General features: G+C 38.4%; 2 long non-coding RNA genes across 3 annotated transcripts in view; one reads left to right on the top strand and one right to left on the bottom strand.

Annotated features, from left to right (window-relative positions):
- LOC309846947 overlaps positions 1–8,667 on the top strand; it is a 19,451-nt gene extending 10,784 nt beyond the window's left edge. For both annotated transcript variants that reach the window (XR_014302212.1, XR_014302213.1), the window contains exon 3: positions 8,564–8,667. This is a non-coding gene — a long non-coding RNA (uncharacterized lncRNA). The remainder of the gene's footprint in view (positions 1–8,563) is intronic.
- On the bottom strand, positions 7,407–24,593 carry LOC309846950. The gene is made up of 3 exons (XR_014302216.1): positions 24,518–24,593; positions 8,600–8,683; positions 7,407–7,622 (listed from the first exon to the last, which is right to left on the bottom strand). It is a non-coding gene; the product is annotated as an uncharacterized lncRNA (long non-coding RNA).

Here is a 24,593-nt window from a genome sequence, read left to right as displayed (position 1 = left end):
ATCATTTAATAACTCAACTTCCATTTTGATAACACAGTGTTGATATAGAGGACCCACCTTAGCTTTCGAGTAACATATACTGATGGTGATCTTGATTACCAGAAGATTTGGATTTAGAACATCTTTCCTTATACCCTAAAATGCAATCATAAGGCGTTTTGTGTTAGATGGTGAAGCAAATGCAAAATCAGCATCTGTCAGAGAGTGAGCGAACATGGGAGAGGGAAGGTCAGAAGGAGAAGCAGACCCCCTGCTGAGCAGGGAGCCTGATGTGGCTGCGACTCGATCCCAGACTCCAGGATCATGACCTGAGCCGAAGGCAGTCATTCAACCAACTGAGCCACCCACACGTTCCCTACTCAGCTTCTTGATGAATCTTAGCCTCAGTCAATTTCCCAGTATTCTAGGTGGGTGACAAGACCACTGACCACCTCAGGTCCCCAGAACATTCTGCTGTAGGCCAGGCCAGCCAGAGCAGAGCAGCACAACAGGCTCTTCTTAGATTTCTTAACATAAAGATCACATGTTCTTTGAGTGACATCAGTGCCTTTAGCACATGGCGAAACTCGGCAAGATTTTGTTCTCAAAAGCAGAGCATGAGAATGAGGAAGAGAAAACTTATATCCAAGAGAGAATAATCCCATATACGTGGCGTGTACCAGGGACCGGGTGAACAGCTGACTGGAGGAGTAATTTAGGATAAACTGTAATTACATGGGAATAACAGTCAACAGATTAAAGCTGATATGTCAGATTAACCACTTCTTAGTCATGTGAGTGTTAAGAAGTCCCCTACCTTCTCTGAGCAGTGATTTCCTCACCTGTAAATTTGATTAATAAAACTGAGCGAGAACATGATTTTTGAGAATTAAGTAGGGTAAAGTCTGATAGGAGCCTATACATAGTAGATGATAAAAATTTCTGAGATAAATTTTGAAAACATCATGTTACATTTTAAAATTTGATTTATAGGTCACATGGACTTTTCTCTTGCTCCTTTTTAATTTTTCTATTTTTTGTGGATGGTAAGGGTATGTACCAAGTAGGAGCACCTGGGCGGCTCAGTTGATTAAGCATCTGCCTTCAGCTCAGGTCATAATCCCTGGGTCCTGGGATCAAGCCCCATGTCAGGCTTCTGCCGTGTGGGGAGCCTGCTTCTCCCTCTGCCTCTACTGCTCCCCACCTGTTTTGAAGTGTGTGCTCTCTATCTCAAATAAATAAATATAATCTTAAATAAAGATATGTACCCATACAACATAAATACAAACAAATATCCAAACAGTGGAGTTTATGAGAAAAGAAGATAAATGCTGATAAAGATATGTACCCATACAACATAAATACAAACAAATATCCAAACAGTGGAGTTTATGAGAAAAGAAGATAAATGCTGATAAACATCTGATACCCTACGAATGCTGTGGTAGATAAATGCTAATGATTTACCATTGATCCAATTTATTATCTAATATTATAACTGATTTACTGTTAAACAAAATCTAGTATGTACTATAAGCTGTCTTATGTTACTCATTCCTAAGTCTCAATTTATCTGATTGGCCTATTGACATATTGGCCAATCAAAATCTATAGATTTATTTTGGTAGAAGTTACCACTAAGGTACAAGTCCTCACACAAAATGAATTTGCACCTACAAAGTCATGCCACAGTGACAGGTGACAGCTCCCCCTACTGGCCACAAGTGTAGAGGACAGTATGCATATTGGATCATTAAGAGCTTAATCTTGAAGGTATGTGGGTGAGACAGTATCTAACCATACACACATGTACACGTGCACACATACGAAAACACCATTTATTCGTATTTTCATTCCTGTCCCACATACATAGGCTTGACAAATGCTGAGCATCTGGAAGTTAAGTTGATACAATTCACATCTTTTTTTGTACTAACAGGAGTACAATTCAGGAGGACCAATTTAATAATAACCACATAAATCTGCGTTCCAAGCACCAAGACTAGATTTTAATTTCAACCAAGTATGAAGTACTCAGAAATCGATGTCTGCATTAAGTTTAAGTGCAATTAATTTTTTGTCATATTTATTAATTTTTAACTCTTCAGATTCATCTTACTTTATTGAGCTTCCTTTATTGAGCTTCCTTTATTGAGCTTTTCACTGATATTCATTAGATATCTACTCTGGGCCTGGCCGTAGGCTAAGTGCTAAGGAGGGAGCAATTAACGAAGCAAAATCTCTTCCTTCATGAGGGTTACATTCTATTGGAGAGAAATAAATATTCACTTTAATTCACACTAATCTCTGAAGTTTTCAATGTATAAAAAATTTCAAATAAGTAAAAGTGAGTTTTAATTTTTCCTTTAATGAAACCTGGAAATGTGAGTTTTAATCCTTCTATACTGCTTAGACACTGTAGTTGACCTGTTTCTTAGGAAGTTGATAGATCCATTTCTAGTTTCCTGCTGATGTTTTTAAGTAAGTTCAAAAATGCTAATAGAAATATTATGAAAATCAGATATCGTGATATGAAAAATGTAAAACTCAGTGGTGCTTGTGATATGGCATTCAGTGGGAGATATAATCATGGAAGAGAAGGTACTGATCTTTCTTTAAGACCTCGATCCTTTTCCGCTCTTCCGGTATTGGAGCCATTTCTATCACTACATTTATCATTCTCCTCATTTACAGGGAGTTACAGAGAATGATTTACAAAATCCCCATAATCCTTGAAAGAGCAGGAAAGATTGTCAAAACAAAAATGCCTGTGCACAGACCCTGGTGGGGGGTTGTGTTGAAGGTTACCTTCTGTGAAAGCTCTGTTTTTAAGCTACTCAGATTAGATTTTTGAAACCAAAAGGTTACCTTCCCAAGGCTGCTATGTGAGCATATTAATTAAGTCCAGAGCGGGACACAGAACGCTCTTGTGTTACCATTGAGTTGGAGGCTGGCGTTGACTACCATTGGGTCAAAAAGTGCTTGAGTACCGGGAGGCGTGAGATCCAGAGTTCCCAGCTGCTCTTCTGCTTCAGGACAACAGCTCGATGAGAAATGGGTGGCTTGCGTGGTGGGGTTATGGGCATTGGGGAAGGTATACTATGGTGAGTGCTGTGAAGTGTGTAAACCTGGTGCTTCACAGACCTGTACCCCTGGGGCTAATAATACATATATGTTAATACGTTAATTTAAAAAGAAAAATAAATAAATACATTTTATAAAAAATAAAAAAGAAGGAAAGAAATGGGTGGCTTGACAGTTACTGTATCTCTCTACCATAAGGGGCTTGTGGAGGTGTCCTCCTATAGCATGTACCCATGTACTAAGGACCAGAGCTCACACAGGTTTTAAGGATCCTCCAAACTTTTCTCTTCTCTACATAATGACCATGAGAGGAACACAAAAATACTAAAGAGACTTTTTGAAGCATTTGATGACCAAATGATACAGAAAGGAACCAACACTGGCAAGATATAGTGAAGATAATGTTTGAAAGTTAACTGTCTTCCAGAAAGGTAATTCTGCACAACATACTAAGTAGGCCCACAGAGATGATTACAACACGCCAAGAAAATAAACAGCTCCCTTTGAATATTAAACTTCATTACTGCTGTGTTTTTCACACATTGTTCTCTTCTGCTCTTTTCTAGCTTTCTACTCAGTTGGGAAAAGAAATGATTCAAAACGATTTGCAGCAAACTTCTTCATGTAAAGTAAACTATGCAATGGGTAAATGCTAGTTCTTTCTCAGCCTTCAAGATTCTTACCCTAGTTCTAAAGAGTAAGGTTTCCTATGACTGCCAATGCCCTATTTGAACTGTTTTTCCTCATTTGCAGAAAACTATTAAATAATAATCACATATTTTTAAAATAATAAAAAATAATTTAAAAATAATAAAAAATAATCACATATTTTTCAAAGTCTGAAAGAGCAGTTGTAGGTCATTTAGAGAATTCCATATTATTTTAAGTGTCCTGTTGATATTTGGTTTACTGAAAGAGGAAACAGAATTTCCAGCCTTGGAAGTCACTTACAAAACCTTTACTCTCTGAGACAGTCCTATGCTGTAAGACAGAGTACTCGTCCCACACATACCTAACTAGAGAATTAGGTTAGGCAAACAGGTCTCATTGACTCAAATCGAGGTGTCAGCAGAATGGCATTCCTTTGCAGAGACTCTAGGGCAGAATTTGTGTCCTGCCTTTTCCAGCTTTTGAAAATGCCCACATGCCCCAGTTCTCCCTCCAACTTTGAAGCCAGTAACACAGCGTCTTTCTGATGCCTCTTCCATGTCACATCTCTGTCCCCGACTCGCTTCTGTCTCCCTCTTCCACCTTTGTGATGACATTAGCTCCACCCATGTAATCCAGGAGAACCCCTTAATTTAAGATCAGCTGATAAGCGACCTTAACTGTATCTGCAATTTTAGTTCCCCTTTGCCATGTAACCATAACTTATTCACAGGATTTTGGGGTTAGGACATCCGTGGGAGAACATCTTGGGGTGCTACTCTTCTGCCTACTGCAGAGACAGTGGGTGAGTGGTATTTCAGTAAACTTGATAATATAGGGTCAGTTTATAAATCCACATAACAAAACTTGAATTAAACCTTCAACCTGACCTCCAGATAATGGGGTGAGTTAACAGCTCATTTTGGCCTCTACTAATAGGACCAGATGCTACATCTGAATTGATCATCTCTATGCTGACGATTCACTCGATTTATACTCCAGCATGCAGACATGATATTACTCTTAGTCCCCAAAAATACACTTTAAAGTTTCTGAGACCATAATTGACTTTAAAGTCTATTTTTCTATCATTTACAAAGATGACAAAAATGTTTGAATGGGAAAAATCCTTATTCTTCCCTTTTCCTTTCATCTTCTTCCAGTGTAAGTAGGCTCTGATGAAGAAAATGATTAACTTAGGGAAGAAAAGGAAAAAAATCTCTTTCACCAAGCAAATAAACAAACAAAGGGAACTAGGAGAGAGAAAAGACAGGTTTCAAAAAGGTGTACTTCATTCATCATGATTTGAGCCTGGTGGAGTTTCGGTGAGACACTTTGATCGGATTCTTGCTATACCATGCCTCAAATTTCATTTCTAGCTTTTGTTAATAATAACCCCTTTTTTTCAACTGCGATTAATGAAGCGAAGTGCTAGCTTCTAGGATTAGAAAGAAAAATACAATGTAGTGTGGGCATAAGGACATATAATTTCAGTGAAGTAAAGGAAGTGTGTTAAGAAAGTTGTTTATGGATTATTAAGGAAACATTAAGAATGGGTATCTAGACATCTTGGAGAAGAAAAATGAAAACAGATTCGGGAATAACTTCCTAGCATATAGATGCCTGAGCTAAATACTAAAGTTTAAGCAAGTATGAGTTAGGCTTTCGGAGAAAAGTAGAGTAACTAAGTCAGACTCGAGGCAAACCATGAACTAAAGAAAAGTGATGGAACCCCTGTGTATTGGGAACTCCAAGCTTTTCATCCTTATCATGGCCAACTTCTCACTCTCAAAGATTCACTTCAAAAGCCACCTCCTCTGGAAGTCTTTCCTGACCAACCATACTGAATCCAAACTCCCCAGTAATTCATTATCAAAGTACCCCATTTCCTTCTTTACTGGTATTTCTTACAGTCTTTAATTGTGTTCATATATATGTTTCGTTTTTTGCTTCTCTTCTCCCTTACTAGAATGTAAACTATCAGATACCACCACCATTGCATTTTTCTAGAATCATTCAGTAATGAAATATCCACAGTGATTTTTTTAAAGATTTTAATTTACCTACTTAAGGAGAGAATGTGAGAGAGAGAGAGAGATCATGAGCAGGGGGAGGGGGTAGTGGGAGATGCCGACTCCCCACCGAGCAGGGAGCCCGACGTGGGACTCAATCCCTGAACCCTGGGATCACAACCAGAGTCGAAGGCAGAAACCCAACTGACTGAGTCACCCAGGTGCCCCCACAGTGATTTTTTAATGATAATTTATTGTAAAGCTATTCCCTACTTTTCCTTTTATTTCTGCTGCTGATGAACTATAAGAAATCAGTGTGGAGTTGGAAAAAGTTCAGGAAAGTTTGAAACTTGCACATAGCCATCCAAATGCAACAGTGTCCCCGGGGAAGATAATATTTTGGGATTTGCTTGTAGCCCAGAACAAGAGAGCATAAACAAACTTGGGAGTGTAATCCTTTCTCATGGCTTTAGAATAACTAGAATCATCTTTAGCAGTGTTAATCTGGCCACCCTTTGAGTAATATCCTTCTCATGTTTGCATTTGTCATACAAGAAAGCAGGCTAAAAAACTGAAACCATCATGTTACTTAACATCCATGGGGAATACATTTGAGGCATTTATTCCACAGATGCACAAACACATATATGCCAATTCTCCTACAGATCTATTTTTACCCCTCAAAAAGTTCTTTAGAAAATTACTTCACCATATTGTGTGGAGATATAGGCTCTAGCTGTTATAGGTAAAGCACATTCTCAAGATAAGCAACTCATTAAATTCTGTATCTCAGCCTGAGAATCTTCGAAACTATATCTTTGAAATCTGAAATCTATTCTTTCTGACTTTGGGGGAAATAGACAGATACCTTTCTATTTAGAGGTCTACCAAATCACTGCTTATACCTAAGACAAAACCCATCTTGAATGTTAATGATTTAGGCCTTACTTAAGGTAAAACAGCTGAGGAAAAATACTTTAAAAGAAATAAGACAACAAGACTATCATTTTCTTCATAAGGGCTTAAGTACTATTTTAAAAGTAAAAACTCGGGACTCCTGGGTGGCTCAGTTGGTTGCACGACTGCCTTTGGCTCAGGTCATAATCCCAGAGTCCCAGGATCGAGTCCTGCATCAGGCTCCCAGCTCCACGGGGAGTCTGCTTCTCCCTCTGACCTTCTCCTCTCTCATGCTCTCTCTCACTGTCTCTCTCTCAAATAAATAAATAAAATCTTTAAAAATAAAAGCAAAAACTCTGAAATCGAATATCTAGACAGATAGATAGACATAGATAGATAGATAAACAGTGTATTTGCCCAGGAAAAACTAGAGGACATCAGTTGCATTCTTTCCATCATCAGAGTCTTTGCCCCTCAATTATTGGTATTACAACTGATTTTTAATTTCTAATAGAATTACTGATTTTCAGAGGTGCAGTTTAACCATCCACTTTCTCACAGAAGGCCATCAATTCCCATGCTGTATTTACATTTTTAAATTCACTTCAGGGCCCCTGGGTAGGTAGCTTAGTCAGTGAAGTGTCCGTCTGCAGCTCAGGTCATGATTCCAGAACCCTGGTCCGGCTCCCTGCTCAGCGGGGAGCCTCCTTGTGCCTCTATCTCTGCCCCTCCCCCTGCTTGTGCTCTGTCTCGTTCTTGCTGTCTCTCAAATAAACAAATAAAATCTTTAAAAAAATAAAAATAGATTTATTTTAGTATAACAAATATTTATTTTACTTTTAATGTTCGACCTCAGATTTACTTCAGTGTTTACAAGATTCCCCTCTGTAAGCAGGATCCTCTGAGACCTCATGTGGTAGTTAGTGGATAATCGTGGCAGACACCACCATAGATGTTGTGGAGAAAGAATGTTTCCAATCCTGGAACTGTCAATACTTATCTCTGATACAAGAGAGAACAGGAAAATAACTTTAACAGAGGAAAAAGTTTTGTGAAAACAATAACATTATAACTAAATAGTATTTCTGAAAATGCATAGAGTATCCCCAAAACAGATCTTGAAATTAATCAAATAATTCTACTTTTTAAGCTTTGTAGCAGCTGACAAATTACCATGGAGTCCATAGGAAATATTTCAAGATGACTTGCAAATTAATCAGTTACTAAGCCAAGTTCAAAGCTCAAGACACACCTGAAAATTTCTGAGAAACACGTAACTTTTGACTTTGCAAACCTTAGAAGAGGATTAATTTTATGACAAGAATTACATTCAAGAATGCAATTATATGTATGAATTTTATTTTAACTTACTTTTACACCCCCAAACCCATACTCTTACTCCCTACTTCTTTAATGCATCGATTTCATAGCATCGTAGCAAATTAAACATGAGAACAGTTGGCTAACATCATTTAAATTTACCAGAACAAAATATCAACTAGATATGTAAATTGTGACTTAAAGAATATATCAAAATATTACTCCCACTGGCTGTAAAAATAATTGCTGAAAATTGTCCTGTTGCAGAACTTTTAAGAATCTATGCTACTAAAATTAATGGTGATGTAGTGATGTTTCTCTAACATTTAGATCATTAATTAAATGTAATTAATTGTTTCTTGATGGGAGAATAATTTTAGAAGACAATTGGAGAACTCGGGGGCAGAGATGGTGTCTCTTTCACTTGCAGGATATTTGTGAATAACCACAGTCCAGGGGAAGAATACCGTGGAAAAGTGTCTTAGGATTATGATGGAAGATAGGAGATGCGTTGTGGTTGGTGGGATGGAGCCGTTGAAAGTCTAGAGGGACAGATATTTGAAAATCCTGGAAAACCTAGCCCTCCAGGACACCAATGACATAATGCTCTCATTCTGTCCTAGGAACAGCAAGGAGTTTATGTGACAGATAGCTAGTACCTGGTGAGCTGGCATCCATCGACTTCTCATCTGAGGACCTCGAACATATCTTCCTTCAGCCCGTCTCTTCAGAATAGACAGGTACTGCAACGAAACATTTATTAGATGTGCAAGCAGCGCTGTATTTGCCTTCCCAAACCTCAATTCAATTTATGATTCAAGAAAAAGGAATCAAGTATGCATGTTTTTCTTATCTTTTATAGGAGAAAAGCATGGATAATACAATGTATTTCTTTGAAAGGATGCTCAGTAACATAGTAAAAGGTGACATGGTGACATTTTAATATAGACTTTTTCTTGTGCTCTTTACCATAATCAAGACTGTGGTTAATGTGTGTAGCACAGCTGATTAGAACATTGGGATAATCATAGGTTTGATTTCTGTGTGGGCCGCTTGGTATATATCTCTCACTGGCCTTTAATTAAAGCAGTTAATTATCTTTCAAATGCTAAGGGCAAGAAAATGTTGATGGATTAAATCTTAAATCTTGACAGGCTACTAAAAACAGATGTGGAATTATAATGGCCCCTATCAACTTTATCTATAAAATATCCTGTTGCTAATACCAATGTCTTAATAAACATTTAAATGTCATGATTCTGTTCCAAATTTTATACCTTTATTCTCCACCCCCCCCTCCCCGACTGGTTGAAAGTTAAAGTTGAGCAGGTTAGTGTCAGGTTAATGATGAAGTTTGCTCTCAAAAGTTATTGTGTATAATTCTGATGACCTAAGTACAGGAGTGATATGGTCTAGATGAATAATTTAAGTGGTTGCTGCATAAATACCACCCATGGACAAAATGAAACATTTAATGAAAAATCTCAACAGCAGACATATCTTAAAATAAAAAAATGGGATTATTTGCTAAAACATTATATGTCTATATGTATTTCCACAAATAATATCATAGCAGAAAGTGCAGACCATTTTAGAGAAAACTTTTTCTCACCCTTGAAAGGAGAGAGCATAAAATTTGAGAAGCGATTCTGACTATTTCCAAAATGTCAGTAATAATTTGCTAAAAAAGAAGTCAGGAAATAAAAATTGTGTTACAACAGCACAGAACTCAATCAGAGCAAAGCGCTGCGGTTCCATGGAGTTACAGTGGGTGAGTTGGTGTTTCTGCAGCTCTGGGAGATGCAGACACGAGCGTGTAGCCCTAAATAAACATGGTCCCAGCTCACTTACTGGAATTTATTTTAAAAATTTGCAAACCAACGTTGAACTGTTTTGTCAGTGTAAAACACAGTCGGCGTCACGTGCATATCTGATCCAATGACTCTCCTGACTATTGAATTCTTTCTGTAATTTCCCAGCTTCTTGACCATTTAAATTTTGACCCTGGAGGGGCGCCTGGGCAGCTCGGTCCCTAAAGGGGCTAGCTCTTGATTTCCTCTCAGGTCATGGTGCCAGGGTCCCGGAGTTGACCCCGGTTTGGAGCTCTGAGCTCAGCAGGGGTCATGCTGGAGGACTATTTCTCTCTCTCTCCCTCAGCCCCTCCCCCTGCTCACATGCTCACTGTCTCTAAAAGAAATAAATAAATCAATCTTTAAGAAAATAAAAATAAAAATAAACTTTGTCCATGGAGCAAACGGTGGAAGAGAACTTGAGTAGTGGTTACGCAGAAAGTTCAAAGCTTCTGTGAGAAATGACCTAATTGGTTTGAGCAGGTCCCCGTTACATATTGTGAAATGTCAGCTGCTCAGCAAGGAATCCATGATCTGTTCACGTAATGATGCTGAAGTATTTGAGCACAAGAAAACAGCTCGTCTCAGGTTGGCAAACAGTTGATTTCGTGAAGATTTTGGAAGGATGTACCAGAGAACCATGAAAAATAGGTTGGGGAGTTATGAATGTATGAGACAGATTCTTGAATTTTATTTTTTGTATCATTCACGAGTTAATGAAATTATTGCTTTCAAGGGAGAGTCATAGCTTGTAACAAATCCTGCCTTACTGGAGATTTGCATAAAAAAGACAATTCTATGAAACATCTGAAAGCTCAGCAAGGAGAGAAATAATAGCGTGAGACCTCAATTATATTACCCTGCTTTTTAATAGGCACTGCCAAGTTTCCTACAAATATCTTACTTTATTTTGATTTTCCGTGAATATCAACTGATCTCAAGGTTGTAATTTTATTTTTAAAAATCTGACAATTTATCCAGATATATGTTCTTGCAGCTGAATGGGAAGAAACCAGAAAGGGAGACAAACCATGAGAGACTCTAGACTCCGGGAAACAAACTGAGGGTTACAGAAGGGAGGGGGTGGGGGATGGGGTGACGGGGTGATGGGTATTAAGGAGGGCACGTGTTGTGATGAGCATTGGGTGTTATACACCACTAATGAATTGTACACTACAACAAAAACCAATGATCTACTATATGTTGGCTAACTGAACATCATAATAATTTTTAAAAAAAAGAAAAGGAAAAAAAAATGACAATTTAAACTCCTGGCTAGCAAAGGGACACCCTATCCTAATAAATCCAAAGACATGAAAGTAGTATTTTCTAAGGTGTAATGGGACTCCAAACTTTTAAATCAGTTTTACTTAATGTAACATGTGACCTGTTACTCAGAATGCCTTAATTCCAGTATCAAAATGTATTATTTTGATCCTCAAAGTCTTTGTGACTTCCTAAACTGTGTTGTTGATGAATTTGTGTCACATCTTTTCAGAAATCTTATGATGCCTAAAACTCACTACATAGAGAATCCTCAAGACATAGAGGAATTAACACTGGATTGTATCAGAAACGGCAAACTCCCTGAAGTATCCCACAATTGCTGACAAGTGAGATAATTTGTGACATTAATTCTTTACTTTCCACATCTATAATCTGTGTTCTGACTCTGTTTATAAACTGACCCATGGGGCTATTATGAAAAATAGATTTCTCCTAAAATTATAAGTTATTTAAAGAATAAAACTGACATTAAGTAAATACACAATATCTGTTGAACATTTTAGTATATACCAGATGCTGTTTTTGTTAATCAGCTTTATCATGATTTAATTTCACTAAAATGAGCTCTTCACAAAGGTGAACTTTTTTCTACTAAAAGGACCCCTTTAAGTGTACAATTCAGTGAGTTTTAACAAATGTGTATACCGTAACAAACACCATGATCAAGACACAAAGATTTCATCACTTGAAAACACTCCCTATCCCACACCCTCCTCTAGACACCCATTGATCTTTTGATTATACAGGCCTATTCTAGAATTTCCTATCAATGGAATTAGTCAGTGGGTACCATTTTATATTTGGGTTTTCCATTTTTATTTTTATTTTTATTTTTTTAAGATTTTATTTATTTATTTTACAGACAGAGATCACAAGTAGGCAGAGAGGCAGGCAGAGAGAGAGAGGAGGAAGCAGGCTCCCTGCTAAGCAGAGAGCGCGATGCGGGGCTCCATCCCAGGACCCTGGGATCATGACCTGAGCCGAAGGCAGAGGCTTAATCCACTGAGCCACCCAGGTACCCAGGATTTTCCATTTTTAATCAGCATAATGGTTTTGAGAATCACCCATATTTTTGCATTTCCATAGGTCATGCCTTTCTATTGCGAGCATTCTTGCTATATGGCTAGACTAGAATTCCTTTCCCCATTTGCCTATTGTTAGGCTATTGTGAACAAGTGTTACAAATATTTATGAAAACATCTTTGTATAGACATGTTCTTATTCCTCTTGAGTAAATATCAACAAGTAGAATTGCTGGGTCATGTGATAAACTTGTGCTTAAGTTCCAAATGCTTTTTTAAACTCCAAAAATGCTGTTGTGAGAAAAAAGAATAGGGTTTCTTCTCTCATCAAACACATGCAAACTTAACTGGATTTAGATAAAAAGTCTTTGAGCCTTGGTTTAAACAACATGCATTTAAAATCCATTTTTATGATTCATGAGTCTAGGTGTAACTTAGTTGGCCCTCTAAACAGGATCCCACAAAGTTGTAATCAAGATGTTGGTCAGGTGGTGGTCCTTTTTAGAGTTTGGGATCCTATTCCAAGTTCACATGGCTGTTGACAGAAATCAGGGTTCCTTGTGGTTGTAGGACTGAGGTTCTTATTTTCTTGCCAGCTGTTATCAGGGAGTTGAGCTCAACATACTAGAGGCTGGTCAGTTCCCATGTGGCCTTCCCACAGACCTCCCGCAACATGGAGCCCACTTGCTGAAGGCTAGTATGATAATCTCTCTGACTTCCAGGACAGACCTAACCCCTCTTTTAGAGGGTTCACCTAATTAGACCTGGCCCACACAAGATAATCTCCCCTTTATTTAACTCAAAGTCAACTGATGATGGACCTTAATTATATCTAAAAAACTCCTTTTACTGTAAAATGTAACATAATCATGGGAGTAATACCTCATTATATTCAAGCTTATCTATACTCAAGGATAGAAGATTATACAGAACATGTATATTAAGGGTCACATATCTTGGAGGTTATTTTAGAATTCTGTCTGCTACACAAGGCAATACATCAGATTTATTCAAGTTTGTGGACTTTATCTCTATACATCTCTTAATTTGAATGGTTATTTTTCTGAGCAAAATAGAGTACTCATTTTGCTCCACAAAGGAAACACTTGAACTTCCATTGCCTTAGAAGGATCATGCCAGGGGCGACTGGGTGGCTCAGTGGGTTAAGCCTCTACCTTTGGCTCAGGTCATGATCCCAGGGGCCTGGGATCGAGTCCTGCATAGGGCTCTCTGCTCAGCAGGGAGCCTGCTTCTCCTCATCTCTCTCTCTGTCTGTCTCTCTGCCTATTTGTGATCTCTCTGTCAAATAAATAAATAAAATCTTTAAAAAAAAAAAAGAAGGATCATGCCACATGTTTTTGTTCTGTTTATAGAAGTGTCTACTTTAATCATTTTAAAACAAACACTTTAAGAAAATATCTTGTTTTTTGAATCTGAGTAATTTCCTGGCTATGATAATGGTTTTTTGTGACATTAATTTCTTTGATTTTGGATTCGTTTGTTTCTTTTGAGTTATCATCTAAAAGTTACTTAAATGAGTTTAGATCTACTCTTGGATATATCTTACGTTAATAATACTGTTCTCCCTTAGCATGGGATGTATATCAAAGGACACCACTCACAACAGATGGCCCATAAAGCAGAGGAGCTAAAAGAGAACTAGAAGGATAAAGCAATAAAGAATTCTCCCTTTCAAAATTAAATGTAAATCAGGTCAAACTCTTCTTAATTTAGAAGGCAATGAGATGGTGTAGTCCATAAACAGAAATGTTAATAACATCTGGTTAAGCATAGACATAAAACTCAAAAGCATGTCGAAGATGTAATTTATCCCAAGCAAATTCTGCAGATTGGTGGAGATTTGGGAATCGTTTCTCTAATCTGTTCAACTAATCCCAAGTGCTGTGCCAGATCTTAATTTTAGATTTTTGGACTATAACACTGAACTCTTTCAACACTGAATTAAATGCTACTTCATAACTTTCTGTGCTAAATATATGAGGGGGAAGGATATTTCTTTTTTTTAGCAGTCATTTTTAAAGAAACTTTTATTTGTTTGTTTGTTTGTTTATTTATGGAGGAAGGGACATAGAGGGGGAGAAAGGGAGGGAGATAATCTCATGCACACTCCATGCTGAGCTTAGAGCCCAACACAGGGCTGGATCCCAGGACCCTGACACCATAACCTGAGCCAAAAACAAGAGTCTGACGCTTAACTGACTGAGCCACCAATGTGCCCTCTAAAGAAACTTTTAATGTACATACAATGATTTAATATATGTACACATTGTAAAACGATTACCATAACCAAGCTAATTAATGCATTCAACATCTCTCATAGTTACCATTTCTTTTCTTTTTTTTTTTTTAAGATTTTTATTTATTTATTTGACCGAGAGAGATCACAAGTAGGCACAGAGGCAGGCAGAGAGAGAGGAGGAAGCAGGCTCCCTGCTGAGCAGAGAGCCCAATGCAAGGCTTGATCCCAGGACCCTGGGATCATGACCTGAGCCGAAGGCAGAGGCTTTAACCCACTGAGCCACCCAGGTGCCCCCATTTCTTTTTTATTATATTGGGAAATACTTCATTTTATCCCAAGGAGAAAATATAAAGTCAGAAATCCAAATGAATGCATTTCTAGAAAACTCCATATGAATAAAAGAAAATAATTATGTATATTATTGAACAAATTATTTCATAAAGAAAGCATTAATGTTTGATTTTAGAATATTCTTAAATTACATTGCTATGATCCAATCTCCCTAGTTAAAAAAAAAAATCCAAATAGAACAACATAGAGGACCATGAATTTGTTTAACTCTTTGGAAAGTCAACTAAAGTAATTTAGCCAAGGCCAAAAGATTCCACTATGGTTCAGTGATAAGAAAGTTGGTTTCTCCATTCTGCAGACCTATTCCCTGTGACTCCTGCATTATCCCGTCCTTTCTAGTCTCTGGAACATTATCACAAAGACCCTTTCTGTACTTTATTAGTTTGATCCAAGCTGAGGCAAAGAAAAACAAGTCTTCCAATATTTATTTTTATCCTTTCTGATGACTATGAAACATAGTTAATGGGCAAAGGGAGATATCATAATAAATACAGTAAGACAAAAGAAAACAAAATGAGGAAACCAGCAATGCCTGATGTCAAAGCAAGATTATCGAACCAAACTGGCAAGATCTTAGAGGATTGTCAAGGGAATGTCAAGGGGTAGTTAAAAGTTGATTCCAGTTATCCTAATTGTCTAGAAATTATAATACCGTAGGAATAAAAACATACACAAACTGAATCTCAAATGTCCATTTGAAAGCTAGATAGTCCACTTAACTATCTGTGACTTTGAATGCGTTTATTGTCTATATGTTAAAGCATTCTCATCTTAGAATGAGAGTAAAAGAGTACCTCCATCACAGGGCGGTGATGAGAAGAAAAGTGGGAGGATTTTAGGGGCAGGCCTTATTGAGTGTTCTTGCCCAATACATTTTAGCTGTTACCATTATGTGGTAATCATAAGCTTGAAACTGCATTAAAAACATCATAAAAAAAGGTAATAATGGTTTTTTTCTACTATACTATACACAATGCATTTTCTGCCCTGTATTGAGACAGAAAATACTGATTAAATGTTTTCAAATATCTTTTCTAAGAAAAAATTTAGAATTTCAGCGATGGAAATAGTAACACTGTTTATTTGTAAATAATTTCATGCTTTCTAAATGTTTAACTCAAAAGGCAGTTACTAAGTTTCGACCTTGGATAAACCCCCTTCTCTGCACTCTAAAGCTCTAGAAGTGAATGAAAACACAGTGTCCTCAGAGGTGTAATAATAACAGAAAACATTTACTGCACGTTTATTTACTGCATCGGAAGGTGCTCTGCCGAGGAATTTATGTGCATATGTATCATTCATTTCTGACATTACTGTGAGTTATGTGATGTTAGCACTGCCTTTTTCCAAGTAAGAATATAGAGATACGGACAATTGGGCAGGCTCATAGCTAGCTAGTAGAAAAGTGGGATTCAGTGGGGTCCAGGCAGGGAAATACTAAGCCTTAATATGAAGTATTAATAGTTAATACATAGGAACACCTGGGCAGCTCAGTCGGTTAAACATCTGCCTTCAGCTCAGGTAGTGATCCTAGTGTCCTGGGATCGAGTCCCATGTTGAGCCCCTGCGGAGCAGGAAGCCTGCTTCTCCCTCTCCCTCTGACCCCCACTTGTGCTTGCTCTCTCTCTCAAAAAAATAAGTGAAATCTTTAAAAAATACTTCATATATAAAACAATGCTTTTCTGAATCCAGTTAGCCACGAAGCATCATTTTTAAGGTGAAGACATACGACCTGATGTGGACCTCTTTTTTTCCCCCATCTGCAGCCTCTCCATATGTCATGAAGGGGCTTGTTTTAGACAATCATGTATGAGAATTACATTGAGAAAGTCAGAGTATTTCTAACAGGTAAAGGAAAATAAAGAGAAATGAATAGAAAAGCAACAAGACTGAGGAAAGGGAAGGAGATAAATGAAATGTTTGGGGAAAGAATCAGGTTTGGGGTTTTCCTTAGAATTTGGGGCACTGTAAACCAATAGCCAGTAGGTGGCGCTAGAGTATGCATCTTCCAACATCTAAAAGGTTGGCTGGTTCGCCTTCCTCCTGCTTACAAAACAAAACAAAAGCCAAAAAAAAAAAAAAAAAAAAAAAAAAATCTCAGAACTGATCGAATACTGGAAGTTGAGCACTGAGTATATGTTAGCGATGCCAGCTTTAAACTGTTCCCTATGAAAGCAGACTATTTGAAATGGGGTGCTGTTGTGAGGAACAGCTAGAATGCCAACGTGCATCTTCATCTTGCGTCCAGTTCTCTTCCTCTCTGGTTTCTTTCCAGTATTCACCAGAGACGTTTTCTGGGGCCGCGTCCGAGGTCGAGCCAGTGGAACTTTAGAGATTCCCAGCTGCGCAAAATAAACGCAATATAAGGGGGGTAAAAAAATGCTCACGTTCCCCAACTCCTTTCTCAGACTGAAATAAAGAAGGAGAACAATAAAGTTTCAGTCTAATATGAGATGTTAGTTAAGAACACATTGACAGGGGCACCTGGGTGGCTCAGTGGGTTAAAGCCGCTGCCTTCGGCTCAGGTCATGATCTCAGGGTCCTGGGATCGAGCCCCACATTGGGCTCTCTGCTCAGCAGGTTACCTGCTTCTCTTCCTCTCTCTCTATCTGCCTCTCTGCCTACTTGTGATCTCTGTCTGTCAAATAAATAAATAAAATCTTTAAAAAAAAAAAAAAAGAACACACTGACAGGTAAAAAAAAAAACCAACTTTTAAAATTTTCAACCAATGGACACAGTCCTACATTCCCAAGAAACGGAAAAGCTGACAAAATAATAGCTCTTTCCTTCCTGGCCCCGGATCGTCTCCAACACACACATGCTCATTGGTGCCGATTAGACTTTCTGGTTTGTTGAGGAATGATCACTTGCCGTTTGCAATGATATCTTTCATTGAACTACATATGACTATTTGACAAGGCATTTATAAAAAGCAAACCTATCTCCATTGGTTTCTTAGCAAAAGCAACATTCACCTGCTTATTATTCCCGGCAAGATCTTTCCACCATAGTCTCACCTGCCCATGGGAGGCAAGAGATGATTTCATTTCTTTCATACACTAAAGGATATGCTAGTGCAGAAGGTTTAGAAAGATGGCGAGAGAACACGAAACATCTGTGTAAGTAGAATGACATAATTTTTTAAATAAATGCGCCACAGCATTTGTAATCTAAGTTTCCTCCTGCCTCTGACTTCAGATTTCAGAAATTAAAAAACTGTGATTGTAAAAAGATTATAAAGGTCAGGCCACTGATGGAGGCTTTGAGCACTCCCTTCGCTCACCCACAAACTGGGCAGTATATTCGGGAAGGATCTTGCCCTCCTTTATCAGGCATTTCCGGTTATGAGGGGCGGGCACGCTTGTAAAAGTTATGAAATTGTAGAATTGGGATATTAGTTCGTGCTTTGTCCCTGATGCACGTTCCCGCACTCAAGCGCACTCCAAGAGGGCGGCGAGCCCCTGCGTGTTTTCTGGCCTCATAGGAGGTTTGTGCTATAGGACAGAACGGATGGTCTTTCTGGCCCTCCTGGAAGGTAGGGGAAAAGAGACCAATGCCTGTGCTACAGAGGAGGGGGGAGGGGATGCATCCTCTGAAGGCAAGGGTGGAAAAGCAGATCTGGCATTCCCAGTTGGAACCTAGAGCTTAATCCCTCTGAGCATTTCCGATGATGAAGAGAGTTTTTGATTGGGGGAGGGGGGCTATATTGTTGCCTGAGTCCGCAATCTAGGCTCAGGTTCTTAGCCTTTGCAAAGTTGACTGGGCTTCCAGGTGAAACAGAAAGCCAAGGCTCTCAGTTGTCAGTAGCCCTGTATGAGCTGAAACCAGGCATCTTAGAGGGATCCCAATGGGTGCAAGATGGAAGGCCTTTCCTCAGACGCCCTTTTTCATAAGATGCCTGCTCGCTTACTCACACCCAGATAGAGTCCGACTGAATTACCATGGGACTGGAGCTCAGAGAAAGGTCTAAGTTAATTTTAAATATAAGTACTCTCTCTGAGATTTTGAGCTAAGATTTATAATTTCCCTCAAACTTAGTTTCTCATCCTGGGATTTTTTTTCCCCCTTCAAATGATTCATTTAACCATTTCGGCAAAGGAAAATAATGTCTGTTTAAAAGAAAAGAAAATATGGGAGGAGGGGAAGGAGAATTCTATGCAAACCACTCTTTTTCTTTTTTAGGGTTCTTGCCTGGGTGAACAGATTAATTGACAGATCGAATGACAAAATAAAAACTTTAAGTAAATATCATTATCATGTCACCAACCAATTCTTGCGAGATGAGACTTGGAGAGGGATGGAATCTGCAGATTTTAATATATTTGTGACCTGTATGTGTGCACTGCAATGGAAGAATCATGTTTGGGCTTTTATAAGCCAGGGTGAAGCGAGAGACGCCCGTCTAGCTGAATTATGTAGTGAAATAGAGAAGTCATCCTTTGCAAATTCCATGTCGGGGTAGCAAGGAGGTGACAGACAAGGACCTAGAAAAAGAATCTCTCTCGGGTCACATGACTACTCCTTTAGCTTATTATGTTCTCTCTAAACCTGCCTCATTTGCGTTCCTCACACATGCATAGTGTGGGCTAGTTTGTGGTTAGGAATTCTCAGCGTGAAGTTTCTTCTTTTATTCTGCCTCAGCCAGAGCTAGGACCAAAACAAGGCAAGTACTTTCACTGTCTCTGTTTTTAAGGGAAGGCAGGTTTGCCCTTGAGAGCTGACCCTTTGAAGAATCCCAGTCCTCAGTTGCCCTCAGAGTCCTCCCTCCTACCCAGCTCTGGTGGCCAGCTTTGTTTCCTGTCCCAAGGGCACAACTAGTTCTCGTTTAGCCCTCTGGATTGCTTTCTTATTATTCAAGTGTCTAGTTTCCTACCATGCTTCAAAAAGTTGATCTGTAAATTCTACTAACAATTTTCATTGTGCTTTACCAAAAAACATTTTGCTGAATATCAAACCGACTGTCTTGACCCTGTTTCCCCTCAAACAGCTTGAGTCGGTCTTCGGCCCACATCTCTATACCAAAACTAATGTTCAAAGACAATTTTCAGAAAAAAAGGTAAAATCGTGACTCTCATGCAGATGTAAAATGAACATGAAAGAATTTCTTTTATTCCTATAATATGAGAGAACCAGGCAGGTGTTAATCAGTTCAAAGGAAAAGTCAAAACAGCGAAATTTGTATGGAGTAAAGCCATGTTGAAATGAATCACAGAATGGAGACCAAACTGGTTTTTCCATAGCCAATTAAGTCCCCACCGAAGTGGACAGAAAATGTCGACTACATACTGCCAGACAAGCCAGAATTTCCCTATCACTTACCTATGTTCACAAGGATTTGCACAAATTGCTCAGAAACAATCAACTGATCACCCAGAAAGGTTGCGATGAAATGCATCGTTTTCCATTGAAACACAATTTTTTTTCTACACCAATCTTAGGAAGGTCATTAATGACTTCTACATTGAAATAAATTAATATCATTTCTCAGTAATCATTTTTGACATAACAAATGACTCTCCTTTTTTCAAAAAATTTTCTTTGCCGTCCTTTTTGCTTTTCGTGATTTCCTCTCCATCAATACTCATTGACTAGGTGATTTCAACAAGTTCCAAGGGTTTATACATCAACCGTATGCTTAAGATTCCTCCTGTGCGGTCTTCAGTCCCAACTACTCCCATGTCCTCCGGACATACATTTTTAAAATTCACATCTACTGTCAAATTGCCAATTAAAACTGTGTTATCTGAAACTGAACTTTGATTTCTTTTAATCTAACCCTTTTTCTTTTTTTTTTTTTTAAGATTTTATTTATTTATTTGACAGACAGAGATCACAAGTAGGCAGAGAGAGAGAGAGAGGAGGAAGCAGGCTCCCCGCTGAGCAGAGAGCCCAATGCTGGACTCCATCCCAGGACCCTGAGATCATGACCCGAGCTGAAGGCAGAGACTTTAACCCACTGAGCCACCCAGGCGCCCCTTTTCTAACCCTTTTTTAAAGCACGCATGCACACACACACACACACACACACACACACACGCACGTTCACACACACCCTATCATTAGGCAATTCCAAGTATTCAAGCCAAGTCTGAAGGGTCATTGTGTCTTCCACGTGTCCTCCAAGCTCATTCTCCGCCCTTCTTCCCCTTGATTCATGACAATAAAGCGCACACGTGTAGGAACTAAATCAAGATGGTCTCTTGCCCTTTGTCTTCCACTTGGTTTCAGTCAACGGAGCCTTTGCTGAAGATGGGAGCTGGGGAGAAGAGTGAGGCCAAAGCATTGTTTCCCTTGTCTCTATTTTTATGAGGCAGCTTTGGGCTGGATGTTTTCCTTAAGGCTGGTCTGTTCTAACTCCACTTAACACAGGTTTTTTGGGGTGTTTTTGTTTTTGTTTTTTACTGGACTTTCAACTTCCAAGATTGAATAACCACACCTTCCCTTCATTCTTCAGGGCATTGCGCTACCTGCTGCCAACATCTTTCTAAATAATTCCTTTATTAAACACACTTCTGATTATCTTAATTTAATGTCCTGAATTACAGAGAGATATGAGCCCTGTTTCACATCCAGCAAATTCTCTGCACCTATTCTCAAAGTATTTCCAGTTTGACCTCTTCTCACTTAGAGTTTTTTGGTCCAAGCACTGTCATCTCTCTGCTGTGTTCTCATAATAGTCATTTCACTCGTTTTGCCCTAGAATCTGAAAACACAGAAAAGCCTGCTATGGAAAACGTATAACTTTCTGTCAACACCTAAAATTCATTTTTTTCTACACTATGTCCCCATACCTCCTCATCTTCCTCCTTTAAATGCAGTGCCCACCCACTGCCGTCTTGTGGACAGACTCTCCCTTTTGCTGTGCCGCCTGCTGCCCCCCTGCTGCGCATTCTGTCGTTTTCTCTCTTTTGTTCTGCCTCAGGTGAATCCTTTCACTGCCATGTGCCGCCAGCTTCCACCCCTTGGCCCCACATTTAGGCATCCCCCCCATCCAATCGGGAAAGACACTGCAAGTAGATAATAGCCCTTTACCCTTGCACTTCTAGAGTCTATTCTCATACACAAACACAAGCCATCTTCCCCAAACAAGTATGTCCCTGATGATAGAGCTCCTGAACACAGGTCTTCTGTCTCTCCTGTTTCCTCGTAAGACTCCAGACCTGCCACATTCTTGCCCCTCCTTGGGTATAATTCAGTGTATTCTCATCTCAGGGTCTCTTTCCTTGTATATCCCTTAGATATCCGTTTAATCCCTCATTCACTACAACCCTCTGCATGAACGTCACCTCATAAGAGGGGCCTTTCCTCGCTGTCACATGAAAGGGCATCCCCACCCCTCTCCGCTGTCATTCTCTGTCCTCTTCTGTCTGCATGACTTCCTGGTGTTCCTCACCACTTTATTTATTTATTGGGTCTTTCCTCACTGAAATCTAAGTTTCATGCGAGCGAGATCTTTGAGACCCACCCAAAGAACTGTGCGGAGTGAAATGAAAGAACACGTAAGTGAATTATCAAATGACACACGAATTCTGTTTTGAGACTTGAGTCATAAATGGTCAGTCCTAATCCTGTCAGAGTCTCCACCAGTTTCAAAGAGGAAGCAAAAGAGTCTCCTGCATATAATCTCAAATATAATCAAATATTTGCAAACTGTTGATTGGCCTGAAGGCGACTTTAAAGCTGAAAAACAAACAAAATCAGAGTTGTGCAATGATTTGTCAGAAAGCCAATATTGAGGAAACCAGTCAGCTGGACAAACAAGATGGAACAAGATGGATATGAAAGAAATTTCAGTATGTCCTTGTGGTGTTAAGCTTTCTTTTCCTTAAGTGAAAGAACATGATTATGCTATTAATATTATGATTAGGGCTTGTTTTTTTAATTAATAAAATTGCCTTGAATAAAAAAGTGATTATCAAGTGAATTTCTAATCACTCCATTAGAAGGGAAATGTTAATGTCCCATTTATGTTGACACTTTATGGAAATCAATAGCTTTTTCTCTGTCTTCACAATAATGTTTAAAAATAAAGTGGAAAAATATATCCATTTATAATATAGACAAAACAAGAAAATTCTTGGACCTGAATGTAGCGAGAATAGTGTTAGACATAAAAATTAAAGTATGAAATCAAAAAAAGTACATAAATCACTTGAATCAGAACTAACTACAGAAATGTCAGTACTTCCAAAATTAATATAAATTGTTATGCAACTCAAATTATAATCTCAATGAACTTGTCTATGGAACCATATAAAATGATTCTGGAATGTATGTAGAAGACCAAATCTTGAAGAGTAGTCAAGAAAATTATGAATATTGAATAAGAACCATTAGAAAAGTGAAGTGAGAGACTTCCAGATAGTAAGATAACTATAAAGTCACTACAGTCAACAGTGTGTGATATTGGCACAAAAATACACAAACACATTAGTCAGATATGACTGAGCATCTATAGAAAGATCAGTATATATGTGGTTTTAATCTCACTTAAAAAGAGTGACTAATTTAATAAGTGGTGCTATTGTGATTGATTATGCAGAAAGAACTGGATCCTTATTTTATTACTTTTTCTAATATTGGAAGGAACTGTAAGAGGCTATTTGTATAAATTTGGGGTAGGAAATGTAGGTTTTCCTAAGGATAGTAGGAATCTCAAAAATCATAAAGGAAACATCAGGTGGATTTGGCTATTTTTAAATTAAATGTATTTATGGTAAGATATAAACAAAATGAAGAGACAAATTTAAAGTTCAAAGATATGTTTATAAGTTAAGTGTGGTAAAGATGCTTTTTTTTTTTTTTTTAAGAGAGACTCATCATTGAAGGATTATTGCATATAAAAATCCCTGTGGAACTCATAGGGTCACCTCACTGTGTTCAACAGAAGGAGAAATTTCTAACTTTCTCAATCAAATTACTAGAAGAACTTCAGAGTTAAAATGTAAGCTTGTATTACCAAAAACAAAACAAAACCTTTCTAAATAAATGACACTTTAAGAAAAAATATGAAACTTAATTCAAGTCTTTACTATAAAGTAGCTAAATGTTAAACAGAATGCTATTAATTGGAAATTACATGAAGTAAAATAGAGCAAAAGAAGCACAAAGACAATGAAAAATACTAGATCTCAAAATGTTTCCTCCCTGATTTTCTTTTCCTGTCAGAAAGACACAAGTTTGGAATGGTCAGCAGACTTACACTTTTGACCAAGAAGGAATTTTAGAAATGTGCATCAATAAAGGGAACATCTTGTTTTTCAGTCTCAACTGTTGCAGTGAAAAGCAGTGTCCTGAAAAATACATGAGACATATACTACAAGACCAACAGGTATAAAAAACCCACTTCTACCCTCCCCTGGAATCATGAACAAAACATAGACGTAGTGGCAACAGATATATTTTGAAAGCTGAGATTGTTTTGGTTCATGGGAAAAATCCTATAGCATCTCTTCCCAAGGAAACTAGAAAAAGATAGTGTTGGCAAAACCTGCTTTCTCAGGAGGCCATGGTAACTGTGAGCTAAGTCATTTGTATTTGAGGGGAGGTAGCAGAAGGTTGGGAGATCATTCACTTTTGAGGGACTCAAGTGGCCGAATCCACTTAATCTGCCCTAGATTCCTTTCATTGAGAGAGAACTAACCCGCACACACTGCCAAAATCAAGTTCATTTAAGGTAACAGGGCCAGGGATGTTTCCGACCATCATACCTCTGAGGGTATGTTTGGCATCATGGTGGCTAACACAAAATTACAGAAAACAGCAGTTGTTGAAGAGGGTGTGGAAAAATCTGAGAACTCTTTTACCTTGCCGGTGGGAGTACACGTTGATACAGCCATGCTGAAAAACCGGCTGAAGTTCGAAAGAGAAGCATATGACTAT

The sequence above is a fragment of the Mustela nivalis genome (assembly GCF_964662115.1).
Source record: "Mustela nivalis genome assembly, chromosome: 13".
NCBI lineage: Eukaryota > Metazoa > Chordata > Mammalia > Carnivora > Mustelidae > Mustela > Mustela nivalis.
Note: the sequence above shows the minus strand (reverse complement) of the source record. Positions and strands in the feature narration are given on the sequence as shown.